Source organism: Berghia stephanieae, chromosome 1, assembly GCF_034508935.2.
Source record: "Berghia stephanieae isolate SIO BIC M18660-M18661 chromosome 1, UCSD_Bste_1.3, whole genome shotgun sequence".
NCBI lineage: Eukaryota > Metazoa > Mollusca > Gastropoda > Nudibranchia > Aeolidiidae > Berghia > Berghia stephanieae.
Window position 1 is genome coordinate 135,566,231 of NC_088360.1, and position 21,309 is coordinate 135,587,539.

The following is a 21,309-nucleotide window of genomic DNA, read 5'->3' on the forward strand; positions in this document are numbered from 1 at the left end:
CATCATCATCATCATTGCCTTTTTCACCCTGGGTCAGTGTAAAGATAGTTCGAAGTTGACGTCACTCAGGTCTTTGTTATGGTTTTTTGCTATCTGCGTTTATGAATAATTCTCACTAAATTGTATTAACCTGACTATAAACGTTCAAGGTTACACACAGTTGTGTGTGTTAGTCCATAATAATTCCGGATGGTAATGTTGTGAGCTTTTAAGCCAAGCGCACACTATCTATATATAGTATGCGCTTGGCTAAGAAGCTCATAACATTGCCATCCGGAAGTATAACGGACCAACACACAAAACTCTCTGTAACCATGGACTTTTATAGTCCGGCTAATAGAGTTAAGTGATATTACCCATAAACGTGGATGGCAAGAAAAACAATAACAAAGACAAGAGTGACGTCGACTTCATTCTGTCAATAGAGCACAGACAAACAGTTCCCATCCTAAGGAGAGAAGGCTTCTCTATCTTGAGCTAACTTTTTAAAAAAATCTCGTTCCATGTCTTATCACATCTCTGTATATCAGCATCTTTGTCTGTTGTCCTTCAGTAAACTCCATCCACAAACCATCAATAAATCGACAAAGCTTGTCAACGACTGATTTGGTTAGATTAAATCAACGTCTATTTAGGCGATGCGATTAGGTAAAATACTCACAAAATCCGCCTGCCACATAAAGCGCATACCGATAAACAAAATTATGTGTGACCTTTAGAGTTTATAGTCTGGTTTAGAGAGTTTTTAGCGAGAACTAATCAACCATCATGATGTACAAAAACAATAACAAAGAGCTGTGTGACGTCAACTTCTATCCTTCTTTCAGACCAGTCTCACAAAACAAGAGAAGCAACTCAAATTCCAAATCAATGAAAGCGTATTCAACGGTTATCTCCCTTGAATGTGTGACTTTCCTTTCAAAAAGATTTACATTACACATTAATTTGTATACTATATGAGTTTATGATTATGACGATAACTAACAAGATTACAACGCTAACTTGATTATCTAAATTGAGAAATTTAAACCTTCGTATTAATAATGATAATAATAATACACATTTATACAGCGCTCATTCTCATGTAAAACACAAGCTCTGGGCACTTTACAATATAAATTATCAATTTTGAGTGAAAAGAAAATAATAATGTAATGAATTCATAGCCAAAACAAGGATCCATAGCGTCAATTAAAGCAAATATAGTAAAGATGTGTCTTAAGATTCTTTTTAAAGGCAGGTAAAGACTTACTTTTTGCGGAATTAACGGTCACATTCATTTGTCTTCATGTCTTGATGTGCGGATATCTGGTTTTGTGGTATGACACTCCCTTTCGGATCGGAAGGTCCTGGGTTCGAGCTCGCTCAGCTTATAGTAGAGATCTTGGAAAAGAAGGCTCTTTACTCACATTCTCTCGCCGTACTCAGGGTGTAAAATGAGGACCTGGCCGTTAACAGCGTTGTATCTGTCCGAAAAAAAAATTGTAATATCGCCTAATAGGCGTCATGTAATTTCCTATATGTCTAGTGTTGCTGTTGGCCAGGGAACCTTGTAAAGCGCTTTGAGCACACTTAGTGGATATTGCTCTATATAAAATCTCGATTAAAAAAAAGATCTTTAGATAAATAAATAAAATTCTCTTTATTAATCCCGTAGGGTAAATTTGTCTCTAAGCTATATTCCCACGGAAGACTGTAATAACCCAGGCGTCAACCACAGTTAAGCAGTCCGCAAACTGAGCTATGGCGAGGTGACTTGGCCAAGGCCACACAACGCAGCTGGTATTCGAACTCGGTACCTTTCTGGCAAAAGACCGTACCGCTGAGCCACGCTGTCCCTGTAGTAGACTAGGTGACCACTACGATCTCAAGACGACATACCAAATACTATTCTACCCTTTGTATGGATATTAAGTATTGTGTTTGTCCATAATAAAGACCTGAACAAGTTTATATGAAAGGTGCCAGACAAAGCAAGAAAGAAAAATACAAGAACCCCCCCCCCCCCCCCCCCCAAAAAAAAAAAAAAAAAAAAATTAAAAAATCAGTCGACCTCGACTGGGGATGAACCTCAGATCTTCTGATTACCGGTCAGACGTGCTACCATTACAGGTAATCAGAAGGTCTGAGGTTCGATCCCCAGTCGAGGTCAACGGTTTTTTTGGGGGGTTTTCTATTCCTTTCCTTGTATTTTCTTTGCCTGCCGGATCGTAACGGGCCAGCTGAGAGCAACACCATTACCACTGGTCTACCGTGCAGCAGGAATAGCCCCACCACACATCCGGAGGGAAACTCATGCCCAAATACAAAAATACAAACAGGAAATGGACCAGAGACACCCCCTTCATGACCACAATTGCCCCAAAAGCAGGCTCAAATCAAGGAAAAGCTTCCTCACAGTAGAGAGCCTTCACCCAGACCACTCAGCACTCTTCCGCCTGGACAAATGGGTAGAATGGGACAAGACAGCAAACGATGCCCTCCAGCCCCCAAAAGAAAAGCTCCCAGCAGGCACAGACCTCAAGAGAAAAGACTGGGTGGCGTTGAACAGAGCTAGAACAAAGGTGGGAAACGCCGCCACCAACCTCTTTAAAGGGAAAATCTCACCGGGCACTGAATGCCCATGCGGTCACCCCAGACAGACCATGGACCACATCCTGTCCGAATGCTCGCTGGGACCTCACTGCACCAATGCTGACCTGAGGGAATGCAACCAGACTGCCCGGGACTGGCTGACTCACTGGCGCGACAAGATATGATGATGATTTTCTTTGTTGCATTGTCTGGCACCTTTCATACACACTTGTTCAGATCTTTATCTTACACCGGTACCTGCTCCTTAATTTCTTAATTTGTTTTTGTAAAATACATTGTTTATGTCATTGGTGAAGAAGCGATTTGAATGTTTTGTATTTAATTTGATTTTTATTTCAAAAGCGATAACATCCAGTTTTGTTCATTAATTCATACATTAAATAAAAAACTTGAGCTTTTTATTGAGCGCAATATCCACCAAACGAGCTCAAAGCGCTTTACAAAGGATCCCTGCCCAACAGCAACACGTAACATTTAGAACGATTTAGACGTCTGTTAGGCGACCATATTGCAATATTTCCCCCAACAGAAACAACGCTGTTAACGGTCAGGTACTCATTTTACACCTGAGTACGGTGATAGAATGTGAGTAAAGAGCCTTTTCCAAGGATTCGAACTCATGACTCTCCAATCCGAAATCGAGTGTCATACCACTAGACCACATAGCCACATCTATAGATAGTATGCGCTTGGCTAAGAAGCTCATAACATTGCCATCCGGAAGTATAACGGACCAACACACACAACTGTGTGTATCCATGAACGTTTATAGTCAGGTTAATACAGTTTAGTGAGCATTACTCATAAACGCGGATGGCAAAAAACAATAACAAAGACCTGAGTGACGTCATCTTCGAACTATATATAGATAGTATGCACTTGGCTAATAAGTTCACAACATTGCCATCCGGAAGTATAACGGACCAACACACAAAACTGTGTATAACCATGATCGTTTATAGTCTGGTCAATACAGTTCAGTGAGCATTACTCATAAACGCGGATGGCAAAAAACAATAACAAAGACCTGAGTGACGTCACCTTCGAACTATCTATAGACTGGAATAAATCCCGGGACTTTATTATGAAGTGGGAGATTTAAGATTTTTGACATGTTGGAAACAATTGTTATCAAAATATTTCATGAATTAAAAGTGTTGTCCAAATTGTAAAACAGGCGTTTGTCGGCATGCAGCACAATGGTGACCTAGCGTTTGTCAGGTGATTGAGATACATTCCGATAATAGAACTGTAGCTATAGATAGAATGAAGTAGACGTGACTCGGGTCTTTGTTATTGTTTTTTGCCATCCGCTTTTATGAGTAATTCTCACGAAACTATTATCCAGACATTAAAAGTTCATGGTTACACAGAGTTTTGTGTGTTGGCCCGTTATACTTCCGGATGGCAACGTTGTGAGCTTATTAGCCAAGTACATACTATTTATAGTCTGGTTAATAGAGTTTCGTGAGAATTACTCATAAACATGGATAGCAAAAAAGAAAAAAAACACACAAAAAAAAAAAACAAACAATAATAAAGACCCGAATGACGTCAACTTCGTTCTATCTATTGAGTGGTCACGTTTTGCTTGTTCCGAGCGTTGAGATTTGGAAAGCATGAACAACAGCCAGCGATCCTAGACAACAGCCTATCTATCATCTTACTTTTAACAGTCTTGACATCATTTCCGTCGTAGTGACGCATAGTAACTCGTTCTAAACTATCGGAACAATGGTGGACGCCATTATCTCCATCTCCGCCCTTATGAAATACTTCTCCGACGAGCATAAAAGTGTATCCAGAGGAGAAAAACATTTAAAAAACTGATCATGTTTTGACTTTTATACATTCTGATCACATGACATGTGAAATAATCATCAAGAGATCTCGAACCAAGTACCTCTGTGTCTCATCCAATGATCGAGTTTCTAGAAGAGCTGTTTACTTGAAATTTCAAAATTTCGTAGTTTCCAAGGGGAGGACAAAAAATATCCAAACAATAACCCTCCCTCCTTCCATTCCACCCACACATCCACACGCACCCATCCACACACACACACACACACACACACACTCACACACACGTACATATACACCACCCACACCACAAATAGAACACTGTCGGATTCCAAATCGGAACCTCTCTGTCCGAAAGTGAGTGATTACCACTTGGCTATTAGCTTGGGGGCGGGCGAAGTGGTCGAGTGGTTAAGGCATTGCACTGTGATCCGGAATGTCCCGGGTTCGAGCCCCGCTTCAGGCACTTTCGTTTTTATTTTCCTTGGGCAAGATTATTAACCCCCAGTTTGCTCAATTGGACAACATGGATTTTGTTTTATGTTTATGTTTTTAAGGGTTTTACGGCGCTTGCAACACATTAAGGTCATATCAGCGCCAGTAAAAAGGAAGAAAATGGGATAGTAAAAAGTTCTAGAATTACAATAAAGCATCCAAGAAAAGGGAAGACAAAGGGGAATGGGTTCAAATAAGATACGGATGTAGATTCCAAATGCACTCTATCAAAGTACTTAGTTTGAGATCACTAAAAGTCTCATCCAGACACAAGCACAGGTCCCCGCTAAAAAGGAACACACTCAAATGTTTTACAAATCATATATAATATAAAGAAAGCATAATACAGTGCATAACAGAGAGATGATTTACAATGAAAAAAATATCATCTCCCAAAACTAACTATACATTCGACTGTTTCCCTCTCAGCCAGGACATCTGGCCAAGACCAGGACAAAACCAAGTAATCTCATTCCAAGACAAAGACAGAAAAAGCATGTTGGAAAACAGATATAAGGGGATAGATTGTGTGGTTTGTAGTCTTGTGGTTCACACTAGCCTTTAAACCAGTAAATTCCTGATTCGAATCCTGCGACTCTATGTTGAGTCAATCCAGACTAGAGACAAGAGCAACGTAGATAGAAAAAAAAAAGAAGAGAAATAAGGGGACAAGGACACAGCATAGCCATAGTGACCTCTCTGCCAATCATTGGAGGTCATTGAAGGTCAGAAGACCCTCTCCGAGGTATCAGGTCAGGGCCAGGACTAAACCAAGTAAGCTTATTCCTAGACAAAGAGAGAACGCATCTTGGAAAGCAGGTAATATAGGGGGATAAAAGACAGTAGTTGCCTCCCTGCCCACTATGGGAGATCATGTTTTGTTTGTTTTTAATGGTTTGACAGCGCTGCAACACATCTAGGTTATATCAGCGCCAGTAAAAATGAAGAAAATGGGATAGTAAAAAGTTCTAGAATTACAATTAAAGCATCCAAGAAAAAGTAAGACAAAGGGGAACTGGGAACAAATAGGGATCAGATGTAAATTCCAAGAGCATACCACCAATGTACTCAGTTTGAGATCGCCAATAAGTCTCATCCGGACACAAGCACGGCCCCCACTAAGAGGAACGCACTCAAATGCTTACATTATAAATTATAACAAATATAATAATACATAACAGAGAGATGATTTACAAGGAAAAAATATCATCTCCCAAAACAGTAACTTTGACAAAGACAGAATGCAAGTCGGAAAACAGATATAGGGGGATAGAAGACACAATAAGTACCTCCCTGCCCACTATGGGAGGTAGGAACCCCACCCAGTATGGGAGGTCAGGATCCCCACCCAGTTAGACAAAGAGAGAAAGCATTTTGGAACGCAGAAGTGCCTCCCTGCCCAAATCACTATGGGAGGTAAGGAACACCACTCAGGGAGAGAAAGCGTGTTGGAAAACAGAAAGTTTAGGGGGACAGAAGACACAGTAAGTGCCCCCCACCCTCCCGCCCATTATGGAAGGTCAGAAACCCCGACCCAGAAAAGAGAAATTATGTGCGACTATCAGCGTCGCCATCGTTAACTAATAGCCTGAAACTGCCCAAAAAATGACGTCAAAATGCCAGTCTTTGGCCACAAAAGAAAACAAATCGTGAGTTGTATTCAATAGTTCAACCAATGGGACCACTTGTTTCCATGAGCACTACTAACGACAACTCACTACGTGGTGCAAAAACCAAACGATGACGTCAAAATGCCAGTCTTTTCGGTTTACTTAACGATGGCTTCGATTTTAGACACAGCAATAGTGAGCTCTCTGCCTGCCAATCATTGGAGGTCATTGGGGGTGAAAAGACCCCACCCAGTTATGTATTGTACAAAAACAGGAAACAAGCAAAAGCCACCCATTTAGAAGTTACGTCGTTTTATTCGATTGGTGTATGAAAAATGAAACAGTTCGATGGAGAATGTTACCTGTTTTAAATTAAAAATTAAAACTAAATGGAATTTATAATCATTTTGATTCGTGTGTTTATGCGACATGTAATCGTGGTTTGAAAACAGGCGTTAAAAATAATAGAAAATCAGTACAAAACACATAACTATAATGATGATGATGATGATGATGATGATGGTGATGATGATGAAGGAGAAGATGGTGATGACGATGATGATTATAATGATGACGATGATGATTATGATGATGATGATGATGATGATGATAATGATGATGATAAAAATATTGTTCTAATGGTCACAGTGATGGTAATAAAAATTATAACAATAGTAAAATATAATAATAATATTGTAAAAGTAGAAATACACGTTTGTTCCACAAGAACTATTAAAACATGCCATCAAGTATTCAATGATACTGTATAGCACGTATATTATTATTAATTATACTGAGACAAGAACGATGTTGACTATGCGATGTTTTACAGTAATAGCAAAGCCTAAAAGTCGAAAGGATTAAATGTATGAAAAAAAACCTGACGAGGGAAGACGTGAGGAAATGTCTGCCGGACACAAACGAAACCCATTTTTGTGGGGCCGAAAAATATTTTAAATTGACGTATGCATATTCGCAGGTCTGATAATCCAAATTGTTATGGCCTCATGGTAGTGATGGAAATACTTATACATATTCTCAAACTGTTCCCCAAAAATTGTCCATTACAATAATGATAAATCAATATTGATTTCGATATCAGACCTGAATATATGAATACGTTGGCTTACGTTTAGTAATATTATCGCTTGGTTAAAAGACAGCGAACTTGACAAAGGGTTTCAACGCTAAAATCTCAAAGAGGCTTCTACTAGGAAAAGTCAAAGTTGACATTTTTGGTTGTTGACAAATTGGAGTTCACTTTAATCTAACTATAATTCATTTGAAATAAATCTATCAGGCCGAAAGTGAGAACTAAGAATAAATTTGTTTTTTATTCAATGTTCGACAGAGTGAGTGACAGTATTCCGGTGCTCTGTAAAAAAATAAAAAGACGTATTTAAAATTTTGGCCAGAAAACTCGTCCTTCAAATATCGATCGATTAAAATGACTCTCATCTTGGCAAAAAAAAAAAAAACTCTCAAACCTGGGACTGGGACGAGTTTTCTGGCCAAAATTTTAAATACGCATTTGTTTTGTTTTTTTTTCAGAGTAGGGCAGATTGGTAGCGTTGGCAGACAACAAAAAAATAATCAGAAATGGGACCACAAGAATGTGAGATTAACGTGAGCGGATGAGGAGACCAAGCCAATAGCGTATTAGTATTAATGTGATTTGTGAGTGCTGACTGATACTGATATCATTATGTAAAAATACGTGATGTCATGATGGTCTAAAAATAACTAACTATGTCATGTTAAAGATGGTGACAAAATTAATGACATTCTCATGTTGAAGTTGACGACAGGACAAAAATTCAATTTAAAAAAAATGACAGGTAAACACAAAAGGGAAGAAAAAATATGATGCCAGAAAAAACAAAACAAAACCCAACAGGTTCCTATTTCTTTGGAAGCGTGAAACTACTCTTCCGTAGGACTGAATACACATTTAACCTTGTGTAAATTATGTTTGTTTTGTTTTTAAGGGTTTTACGGCACTTGCAACACATTTAGGTTATATCAGCGCCAGTAAAAAGGAAGAAAATGGGACAGTAAAAAGTTCTAGAATTACAATTAAAGCACCCAAGAAAAAGTAAGACATAGGGGAACTGGGAACAAATAGGGATCAGATGTAGATTCCAAGAGCATACCACCAATGCACCGAGTTTGAGATCACCTATAAGTCTCATCCAGACACAAGCACAAAATCCAACAAAGAGGAATACACTCAAATGCCTACATTATACATTAAAATAACAATAATACATTACAGAGAGATGATTTACAAGGAAAAAAAATATCATCTCCCAAAACAATAACTATGCATTTGACTGTTTCCCTCCCATCTAGGACTCCGGCCAGGGCCAGGACAAAACCAAGTAATCTCATGCCAAGACAAAGACAGAAAGCAAGTTGGAAAACAGATATAAGGGGATAGAAGACACAGTATGTACCCCCCTGCCCACTATGGGAGGTCAGGATCCCCACCCAGGGTGTGTAAATTATGATCTTCTGGTTTCAGAGTGATGACATCTTAACTTATTTTCTAGTCTAAATATATTATATGCTTGTCGTGTATAACGATCATCTATCTTCTCTTTCTTACGTCCCGTTATCCTAAGATCTGTTTGTTTGATTTGTTTTAAAGGGTTTTACGGCGCTTGCAACACATTAAGGTCATATCAGCGCCAGTAAAAAGGAAGAAAATGAGTTAGAAAAATGTCTAGAACTACAATTACAGCAAAAAGATAAAGAGGTATAGAAGACAGAGTAAGTGCCTCCCTGCCCACTATGGGAGGTCAGGAAACCCCACCCAGTCCTAAGAATCTGCCAATACATCCTGCTACTAAAATAAAGTTATGCCACCTTTACGTAACCTATTCATTATTAGTACTCCGGAGGACTGGTTTCATAATAATATATACACTCTCGAGGATTTAGGAACCAAAAGAGTGGAGGGTATGACGTCACGACTTTTCTTCCCTATCGAAACAATGATCAAATTCAATGCAATCTAATGAGGAGATAAATTTTAAATACCTGCTATGTCGCATTTCATCATTCACAAAAAAAACAAAAAAAAAAAAACAACACAAAAAACCCCTGCCATTTTGGTCATATTATATTATTATTATCATTGACTTATAGAGAAATAAAAACGTGTCCTGTTTGCCCCATAGAACACAACCCTGCGTGTTGTGAGATTCAAATTTTTTGGTGTTATTTTCAAATTGAATAAAATGTACATATTTATATTTCATCACCAACTCCCAAGTTTCATCATGCGTGGCTGTTGATGCTATGCGTTTAAGTAAAATGTTCACAACACCTCCCCGCCAAAATGAAACGTACCACAATACACAATGCTGTGTCTAACTTTAAACGTTTATAGTCAGATTGAGAACATTCTAGTGAGAACTAATAACCCATCTGAGGAGTTTAAAAACAATAATATTATCTGAGTGACGTCATGTTAATTCCTTAAATAACTTATATTTTCTGCACTGAGTTCATCGCAATAAAACACAGCTTTGAGTCGCCGGATCACAAGTCACCTATGACCAACTTTTCTTGTATTTTTCTTTTTTGCTTTGGCACCTTTTCATACACACTTGTTCAGATCTTTACCTTATATCGGTGCCTGCTCCCTAGTTACTCATTCATGTTTTCCCCGTTTTGATTTTTAACAATGTTCTTTTACTTCAAATAATGTTAGATGAATGAATAACATGTCAAAACATTTCAACCACTTGACACGTCTTTGTAATAAAAGCTTTCTTGTGAAAATCAAAACAAAAAACAACTTGATTTCAGTCGTATCTGGAAAAAGGCACATTTTAAAAATTTGACAGAAAACTCGTCCTTCAAATATCGATCAATTTAAATGAACCTCATCTTTATTTTTTTTTTTTTTTAACCCTCAAACCTGGGGGATTCAAGATAAATTTCGCAAGTCCCAAGTTTGAGAGTTTTTGCCAAGATGAGGGTCATTTAAATCGATAAATATTTGAAGGAAGAGTTTTTTGGCCAAATTTTAAAATATGGGTTTTTTCCAGAGTCCGCTATGGCAGTTTTGCCACGAGTTGGATAAAGAACTGACACCAGCTTGCTTTGAACTTTGACTTTGACTTTGTCGATGGAGAACAAAGGATAAACGCATTCAAGAGATGTTTGAAATACTGAAAAAGTTTTGATTCCTTCAATTTTTATTATTATTTAATTTTGTTGAAGAAAATGACTGAGATTGGATTTTATCATTTGAGTTGAAGTCTACATAAAATATTTTTTCAAAACTCCAACTTACTTTATTTGCCATTTCAATCAAGTATATATTATCGAAGTAAACGTAGACACCGAAAATATAATTAAAACACTAAACCACAGGAGTAGAATTAAACAAATATTATATTTTTGTATAGTTGTGAGGCTATGTGGTCTTATGGTATTACGCTCGCTTGCGGTTCGGGAGGTCCTGGTGGGTTCGAGCCTCGATCGGCGCATAGTTGAGTCCCTGTAAAAATGCTGTTTACTCACATTCTCTCACCGTACTCAGGTGCAAATTGAGTACCTGGCCGTTAATAGCATTGTCTCTGTCGAAAAAAAAGTTATAAGATCGCCTTACAGGCGTCAGGTCTCGTTCTACATGTTACGTGTTGCTGTTGGTCAGGGATCCTTTGTAAAGCGCTTTGAGCACGTTTAGTGGATATCGAGTCTATATAATATATATAAGCTTAACTTTATCATGGGAAATCGTGCTGTTCCATAAACCGCAAAAGAAAAAAATATTGTCTTAATATTTTCTCATTTTAATTCAATATAATTTTTAAAATAAAAACCCCGTTCACTCCGGCAAATTTTGGACGCCATTTTGTTGGTCCACGTGACCAGGCAATGATGCAATCATAATCATTGCTACCATTTTATACAGAAAACCAGGACCACGATGTGTGAACCAGAGAGATGGTGCAACCGGCAAGGCAAAATTGTGATTGCCGGCAAGCACATCGAAAGTTCCAGACAATCGGAGTCTTGGTTGTCACAGAACAGACCGCCATTGTCAGTCAGGACAAAGTTTATTCCGTTTACAAAGGTCATGCTTCTGACACACTCATGGATCATTTCAAAATTAAGCGTGTAGTTTAAGTGTAGTGTGTGTGTGTGTGTGTGTGTGTGTGTGTGTGTGTAGTACAGACATGCCAAGTACTACGAAAAATCCGTAGAATTACGAAATTTTAGCTCCAGTTTCTGAATTTTTGAGCATCTCTAAGTTATTAAAACATTCAAAATGAAGACTGGTACCGAGAATACACAACCTTAAGGGTTTTGAATTTTTTTCTCTAATTATTGTGATGGTAAATTTTGATTTTTAACGTTAACTATAGCGACCACAATTTTAAACCCCTTAAAACCACGACTTTTTATGTAACCAAGTAGGCAGGTCTGATGTAGTACGTACGTAAACTCAGCATTTTCAAAAAAAAAACAGGAACGCTTACCGAGTTATCGCCCTTTACAACACACACACTTACACGCACAAATTTAAATAGGTTATTTGAAAGGTGACACTTCCGTTTTCCTGTACAGGATGTATTGAATAAAGTTTGTTTTTTGTTTTTAAGGGTTTTACGGCGCTTGCAACACATTTAGGTTATATCAGCGCCAGTAAAAAGGAAGAAAATGGGATAGTAAAGTTATAGAATTACAATTAAAGCACCCAAGAAAAAGTAAGACATAGGGGAACTGGGAACAAATAGGGATCAGATGTAGATTCCAAGAGCACACCACCAATGTACTTAGTTTGAGATCACCTAAAAGTCTCATCCAGACACAAGCACAGGTCCCAACTAAGAGGAATACACTCAAATGTTTACCAATGATATAATATAATATGTAAACTAAACATAATACAATGTATAACAGAGAGATGATTTACAAGGAAAAAAATATCATCTCCCAAAACTATAACTATACATTCGACTGTTTCCCTCCCAGCCAAGGAGCTCCGGCAAGGATCAGGACAAAACTTAAGTAATCTCATTCCAAGACAATGACAGGAAACAATTGGGAAACGGGTATGGGGGGATAGAAGACAGAGCATGTACCTCCCTGCCCACTATGGGAGGTCAGGATCCCCACCCAGATTGAATAAAGTATAATAGTATAGAAACGCAGGGGTCAAAGGTTAAAATATGTCAGAATCTCAACAATATTTGTCTCAAAGACTCTTCAATCTTTTGGCGGCGGCCAATTCAACTGATAAGGAATTAGGTCACCTTAAGTTTGAATTCGATGAGTAAATTTATGTTTGTTTTATAATTGATACTCTGTACTTTATGTCTTACTTATGCATAACATCAGTTTTTTATCACTGTGACAGGGCAACAAAGGCAACACTATTGGCCTAATTTAGTTCTCATTAAGTATTGTACTGTATTCATTGCAATTAGAAATTTGAACATCTCATGCTCTTGAAATAAACATTATCACATTTTGGATAAAATACTTTTAAAAAGTAAAAAGGCCCCTAGGAGCCATGACCTAGAAGTGATCCGACCTCTTTAGAGTGTAAGAAGTTAAGGACAGAAAGCACATGTTCGAGGGTTGGTTTCTTCTCTCAAGACTATGTGTTTTAATAGCTCTAAGCGTGTTTCGTGTTACTCTGATGTCCGTGGATAATAAAATGGTGTCCGAGAGGTATATATAAATCATAAAATCTATTTTATTTAAATTCAACCAAACTATTAAAAACCATATATAGATAAAGATGACAGCATCTTGCAAAAGAAAATACTGAACACGCGTGAGTTGATAAACATTCCATTAAAACTGACATGTGTTGAAAAAGATCTGGTCCTAAAACAGATCCACACATAAGCTGTCAACACAGTGGTGTAAAAAAAAGAAGATTTCTACTGGAAATTCATAAAACGTGGTATTGTATTTATTTTACGTCCTAGTATGCGTCACATAATTAAAGACACGCAGAAGACGTTGCATGCAATTAAAACATAATATCATATTCATTCAAGAAATTGTGTCCGAGAGGTGGTATAAATCAAACAACGGATTTAGTAGTCATCTAAATTTACACTAACTCTTATTTTTCTGAATCCTATTTTGCCGTAGGTTGTAAAAAAACCCCATCAACACGTATTTTAAACTATAGGACAAAAAAACTTGTCAATCAAACTTTGATCGACTAAAATGACCCTCAGCTTGGCAAAAATTCTCAACCAGGGACTTTGAGAAGTCTTCTTGAAGTCCCAGGTTTGAAAGATTTTGACAAGACGAAGGTCATTTTAATCAATCGGTCTATTTTTTGAAGGAAGAGATTTCTGGCATTTTATAATTTAAATACGATTTTTTTTTCAGAGAAAGTACGGCTTTATCTTAAGATTTATCTTGAATTGCCCATTGCATGTGTGATCACAAAACAGGTTTTAAACCTGAATGTCAAACAGGACCCTGGTCTTAATAAGATATAAATATTTCACACACCAGGTCCAGTGAATTTTGATTCAAATCGTTCTGATTTTACACGTAATAGTATTCTCCCTAAACTGTGTCACTCACTCACGTCTGATGTAAATAACTGTGAGGCTGGCTGAGAAAACCCGGGAAGATGAGGCAAGCTTCGATTCGAAGTATGTGCCAAAATCGAAGATAAAGTGTTTCCCATAGCAACACATTTTATTCAGAAAAAAAATCATAACTTGGGTTCTAATAGACATAGACATTTTTAAAAAAATGGTAAATGATCAGAAAGATGTGGTCTACACCACTGCATACATAACTCAATTTATGAAATTTGCGCATCTTTCGGGGTTATCTCAGCCAGCCATACGATTACTTTTAAAAAAACTAATGGTCTATCGTTACTTAGCTCTTGTCTTGTTGAAGATTATTTCCACCTCGTAGCTTGGATAAGAAGACATAATTCCCCTTTATAATCACGTGACTTGAATGAATGGGGGACAAAAACCCTCTCCTGCTTATCCAAAATTTAAAAGCGACCTTGGGGTCAAGGAAACCTACCAATTATCAGTGCTAGACAAACTTATAATTTGTCAGTAGTTTTTTAAAAACTAGTTAAATGCCGTACTCTGGAAAGACACGGATTTATAAATTTGGCCAGAAAACTCGTCTTTCAATTATCGATCGATTTAAATGACCTTCATCTTGGCCAAAACTCTCAAACCTGGGATCTCCGTGAGATCTCTGTGAGATCCCAGGTTTGAGAGTTTTTACCAGGATGAGGGTCATGTAAATCGATCGATATTTGAAAGACGCGTTTCCTGGCCAAATTTATAAATACCCGACTTTCCAGAGTAAGCCAGTTAACAAGTTAAATCCCCCGTCACAATGAGTGACAACAACAACAACTGAACCCAATGCACTTAGGCTGGGAGCTTACGTTTTATAAAAAAAACTTGTTAGTTAAGTATTTCAATCAATCGGCAGCCAAACTCGGCTTTTATCAACATGAATAACAAGCATTTTAGAGACAGCAAATCTCATATAAAAATTGTCTAAAACATCAAACGACGATAACACTGCTATATCCTGTAAAAATATAAACACGTTTTAAAAATATTTGGCCAGAAAACTCGTTCTTCAAAAAAATGGCCCTCGTGTTGGCAAAAACTCTAAAACCTGGGACTTCAACGCTTTTCAAGGAAGTACTTGCTTTGAGAGGCATTGCCAGGACGGGGGTCATTCTAATCCATCGATATTTGAAGGACGAGTTTTCTGGCCAAATTTTGAAAAAAATTAAGTACATTTTTTGCTCCAGAGTAGGTATTCCAGTGTAAAGTGCGGTGAACGAAATGCATGAATAACAAACTCAGTGTCAATTCCGATGATAACATTGGCAATGGTTTCGTCATGATACCAAAAAAAAAAACAAATTATTGTTCAAAACATCAGCCATTTTCATTTGTTTGTTTGTTTGTAAGGGTTTTACGGCGCTTGCAACACATTAAGGTCATATCGGCGCAAGTAAAAAGGAGGAAAATGGGAAAGTAAAAAGTTCTAGAATTACAATTAAAGCTCCCAAAGAAAAGGTGAGACAAAGGGGAATTGGTTCAAATAGGGAACAGATGTAGATTCCAAGAGCAAATTATCAAAGTACTTCGTTTGAGATCACCTAAAAGTCTCATCCAGACACAAGCACAGGTCCCCACTAAGAGGAATACACTCAAATGTTTACAAATTATATATAACACGTAAACAAAACATAATACAGTTCATAACAGAGAGATGATTTACAAGGAAAATAATATCATCTCCCAAATCTAACTATACATTTGACTGTTTCCATCTCAGCCAGAACATCCGACCAGGGCCAGGACAAAACCAAGTAATCTCATTCCAAGACAAAGACAGAAAGCCAATGGAAAACAGATATAGGGGGATAGAAGAGACAATAAGTACCTCCCTGCCCACTATGGGAGGTCAGGAACCCCACCCAGCAGCCATTTTCATCGTATCCGATTAGAATAATATGCACAATTTTGTGGTTATAAAACACAAACAGCTGTATGTTGTGTCCTGCATGTTGCTTTCTTAAACAATAGAACGTTCAATGAATTTATACACATTCTAAGCTAAATTTCTGCCGTTCGCTGACCGTTCTGCCGTTCAAACATGGGGCCTACAAAAAGTCTTCCTTGAAGATCCCAGGTTTGAGAGCGTTTTGACAAGACGAGGGTCATTTTTATCGATAGATATTGGAAGGACGAGTCTTCTGACCAAAATTTTTAATACGGGGGGGGGGGGGGGGGGGGGGGGGGGGGGGGGGGGGGGGAAGGAGGTTCTTTTTAGAGAGTACAACCGATTTCTAACAGATGTATTTCGACAGAGTTATCCAACTTGAAAATGTGACGTTTAAACTTTGAGTTCCCCTTTTATTCACTCTAATAAAATGTACTTTCCAGATCGACAAACAGAGACGAGTACATAATATCTATTTATGATTCCAAATGATACCAATTTATCATGTTTCATTCCAACTTATTTCAATCTGACAAATTGGTTTCAAATGATAGAACCATAAATAGAACTACTTTTGTAACTATTTCTTTGTATATTTAAAAAGAAAAATTCTCATTATTTTGTAAGGCTCAAATAATTACCATAAGAATAACATTCGAGATTAGATATTTTATTACAAAAATTTACTACTCGTCATAGAGTGAGCATTGGATAAATTTACGAATCAAATTACAGTTTACTTAAAAAAAAATTTCATGAAATAACGTCAGTGCCAACTATTCTGTAAATTTAACGATGCCAAAACAGAATAATTTAATTAGCATTGCTTTCGCTTTGAAATTGTTTTATAAATTGTATATGTAAGCAAGTAGTTCTTCAGAGCCATTGGGCCCATGGAGCCGGAGTTTATCCCGGTTCCTTAGCGTGAAACGGACAATAACAATTGCTTGCTATCCTTTGGATAGGACGCTTGTCTATCGCAAAGTACTTTCCGGCAAGTCTAACAGACTCAGCAGGGTGGACAGGCAGAGGGGTCAGAAAAAAAACAATCTCGACTGCCCCCGGGATCGATCTTGGTCCCTTTGCGTGTGAAACGAGTACTCTAACAACTGAGCTATTGGGGACCCCCCGCCCCCCCCCCCCTCCCTTTCCCAAATTGTTTATCTAGTCCACTTTAAAATACATTGGCGATGACAGCGGTTGAACTCTAACCTACAGGCCTAAAGTTCAACAGTAATCGCAAAGGAGAGCACACCAATTTAAATTGATTCACCCCCCCCCCCCCCCCCTAGTGTTAAAAAGCAACATGCGGATTTTACATCCATACAGGTCCCTTAATTTGGTTAGGATAATACATAATACATGAGAATATAACTTACAATATGTATACTTTATACAAGCAGGCAAACAATAGAATAATATGGCATACTGCAAAAGAACTAATGGTAACAATTGTGATTGTGTGGTAGTTGTTGTGGTGGAGGTGGTGGTGGTGTTGTTGTTTGTGTGAAAGCGGTGATCAACAGTAAAGGTAACAGTAACAGTAACAGTAACAGCAGCGACAGAAGTAGTAGAAGTAGTAGTAGTAGTAGTAGTAGTAGTAGTAGTAGTAGTAGTAGTAGTAGTAGTTGTAGTAGTGGTAGTAGGAGTAGTAGTAGTAGTTGTAGTAGTATGATAGTAGTAATAGTAGTAAGTAGTAGTAGTAGTAGTAGTAGTAGTAAATGTAGAAGTAGCAATAGTAGTGGTATAAGGATGTTGATGATGATGGTATGATTATGATGACTATAGCGATGATAGTGATTGTGATGGCGGCGATGATGATGGTAACGATGATGATGAGGATGATGATGATTATAATGATTATAATGATGAAGGATAATTTGATAGCAAAATGTTGTCATGAAGGAACACAGTTTGGATGATTTACAACAACACTTAATAATAATATTATAATATATAATATAAGTAATAATATAATAATAAAATGATCAAAAAAATGATATAATACATAAAAATAATAATAATAATAATAATAATAATAATAATAATAATAATAATAATAATAATAATGATAAAAATAATAATAATAATAATAATAATAATAATAATAATAATAATAATAATAATAATAATAATAATAATAATAATAAATAATAATAATAATATAATAAATAATAATAATATAATAAAATAAGAAAGTCAGGTAGTCTAATAAAGTTTTAGCAATATAACAAAGAACGATGTACGCGTACTGTGTCCCCTTGACGCAGTAAAACCACTTTGCGTAGGAAACTAGCCCCCCCCCCCTTGCTCACCTCCCCCCCCCCCTCCCCCCCCTCCCTCCCTCCCCCTCCCCCCCCCCCCCCCCAAAAAAAAAAAAAAGATATTAGAAAATATATCACAAATCCTACCATGTGCCTGTTTAAAATAAAAATTTAAAAAAAAAACAACAAAACAAACAAACATGATTTTTATATTATGTGTGGAATTCAAAAATGCTTTACACTATATATATATAATCAAATTATGATTCACACAAGGTCAAATTATAACACACAAAGAAACACAGTAAATATTATATATTATTAGTATTAATGGATGACCGACCCTTTGTTATCCGTTCTAATAATGATATAATATGTCATAAACTATAATATTATTTCTTTAAATTGATCTTCAGATTCCGACGTGTAGAAAATAGATGATAAAGAGAATGATTAAAGATGACATAATATTTATAGTTGATAGATCGTGATGGAGTGAGTTGGTGATCTAGATACTTATAAATCTGAGAGTCGGGTGACGTTGAGTGTATGATGATGATTATAATAATATTATATCAACAGCAGGAAAAGCTCCGCCAACCAATCACGTGAGAGGACAAAAACCTCCTGAGAATGTTAAGAGACACGATGATGGAGATTCATTCATAACGAAGATGCGTTTTTAACCAATTAACTGCTGTACTCTTGCAGGTAGCGTATTTCAGAAATTTGGCCAGAAAACTCTGCGCTTCAAATATCGATCGATTTAAATAACCCTCATCTTGTCAAAAACTCTAAAACCTAGGATCTCACGAAGTCTTACTTAAGTCCCAGGTATGAGAGTTTTTTTCCAAGATGAGGGTCATTTAAATCGATCGATATTTGAAGATCGAGTTTTCTGGCCAAATTTTGAAATTTGAAATAACTTGTTTTTTCCAGAGTGCGGGAGTTAACTTGGTTTAAAAGACGCGAGTCAAAGTGAGCTATGCACATCCTACCCCGGTCATGAAAAGTGTTGTATAACAAACAAAGCAGCGCGTGTTTACTGAACCAAACAAACTCTGACAAGGTGTAGCGTAAATAACCAGTCGTGATGCATTTAAAGTGTCAGGAGCTGAGAGATAAGAGCAAGAATGGGAAGGAAGAGAGTCTTGCAGGGTGGATCAAACATACCGTCCCCACCTTGCTTGCTTGGATCGTGTATAATAAATAGAATACACTTTATACAACACAGCTTACAGAATATTTTGCACGTGCACCTAAAGCTTCCAAAAATCAGGAGTGAATACCAATGAAATGGGAGATTAAATTAAATTTTGGAAAATTCCAATCTGTACTAAAGATAGACTAGAATGTGTGTTGTTAAAGTTGCTTCACTTTAAGGTCATAAAAAAATTCAGAAACTGTGAAGATGATAAAAGAAATACTTAAGGGGAAACACGAAAGGTTCACATCATCTGTCTTCGTTAATTAAATTGAAAATTACATTCCATTTCACGTTTGGTTAAAATAGAAACTAGAGCTAGACAATAGTGAGCTCAGATCATTTGGTCGGCGTTCACAGCATCCTGGGAAATATGCTTACAGCATCCTGGGAAATATGCTTACAGCGTCCTGGGAAATATGCTTACAGCGTCCTGGGAAATATGCTTACAGCATCCTGGGAAATATGCTTACAGATCTGGAATATGCTACAGCATCCTGGGAATATGCTACAGACCTGGGAAATATGCTTACAGCATCCTGGGAAATATGCTTACAGCATCCTGGGAAATATGCTTACAGCATCCTGGGAAATATGCTTACAGCATCCTGGGAAATATGCTTACAGCATCCTGGGAAATATGCTTACAGCATCCTGGGAAATATGCTTACAGCATCTGGGAAATATGCTTACAGCATCCTGGGAAATATGCTTACAGCATCCTGGGAAATATGCTTACAGCATCCTGGGAAATATGCTTACAGCATCCTGGGAAATATGCTTCATAGTGTAAAAACAACGTGTTCAAAGCAATCAATCCTATGTTTGCATATAGCCACATCAAAGCCATGCATACCGGCTGTACCTGCTGGCCCTTTAGATTGTGAGCATTTTTCACAATAATTTGAAACAGTGATATATGGAATTGTACTATATTATCACTGTACAACGCCAGGCCTTTTAACATCATCTGTTTAAAAAAATATGGTGAACAATGTTCAGTGCTGATTTTTCTGGATGGTCAGTATGAAACCAAATGAGCTACAATTTGACAACTTTACTTAAGGCCTTTTGCTCACTAATCATCCGATTGGGATGCCCCAGAATGCCGCTACTTAGCCTGAGAAATCCTAAAGATTAAAACCCAAACACGAATAGGGAATTCCAGCTGTTAAAAATTGTATCTAACTCTTGTTATAACAAAGATTGATAATTTACAAGAAAGTGCTTATCACCTCAAGCAGTTGTACTCCGGAGTCTATAACAAAATAATACACGGAATTGGACAATAGTAATTAAAAGATTGCAAGATAGAGAAAATAGAAGAATAGTTCATCTACCAGTGCAACTTCTACTTTGTTATTATTATAGGCGTTGTACGACCGACGATTGTGCATTTTGCTCCCAGACTATATATTTTGCCTTAAAAATTCGCTTGTGAAATTACACTTATTTGCCTAACTTGGTCATAAGAGAGAACCAAGTCTAAATATTGTGTATAATGGTTGGCCTTATCTCAAGTTTGATAGATAATTTTGAGTGATTGATTTCGAAAAAACAATTTAAACAACGTTCATGAAATACAGATCTAAAAATATAATTTCGACTTTACTTGGAAAGTGGGTGTTTGGACATTTCTGTCTTTCCATTCGCTATTGATCGTCATAAATGACGTCATGAAAAAGACCTTGAGAGGCAAACGGACACCCAAGGACTTGTAACAGTGGTGGAGTAGATTCTACAATTAGAAAGTCTTGTCTGAATATGAGAGGGCAGCAGATAATAATAGTATTAGCCGAGACAACATGGTTTGACCTTTGACTTCTCGACATCTTCCCCGGACGAA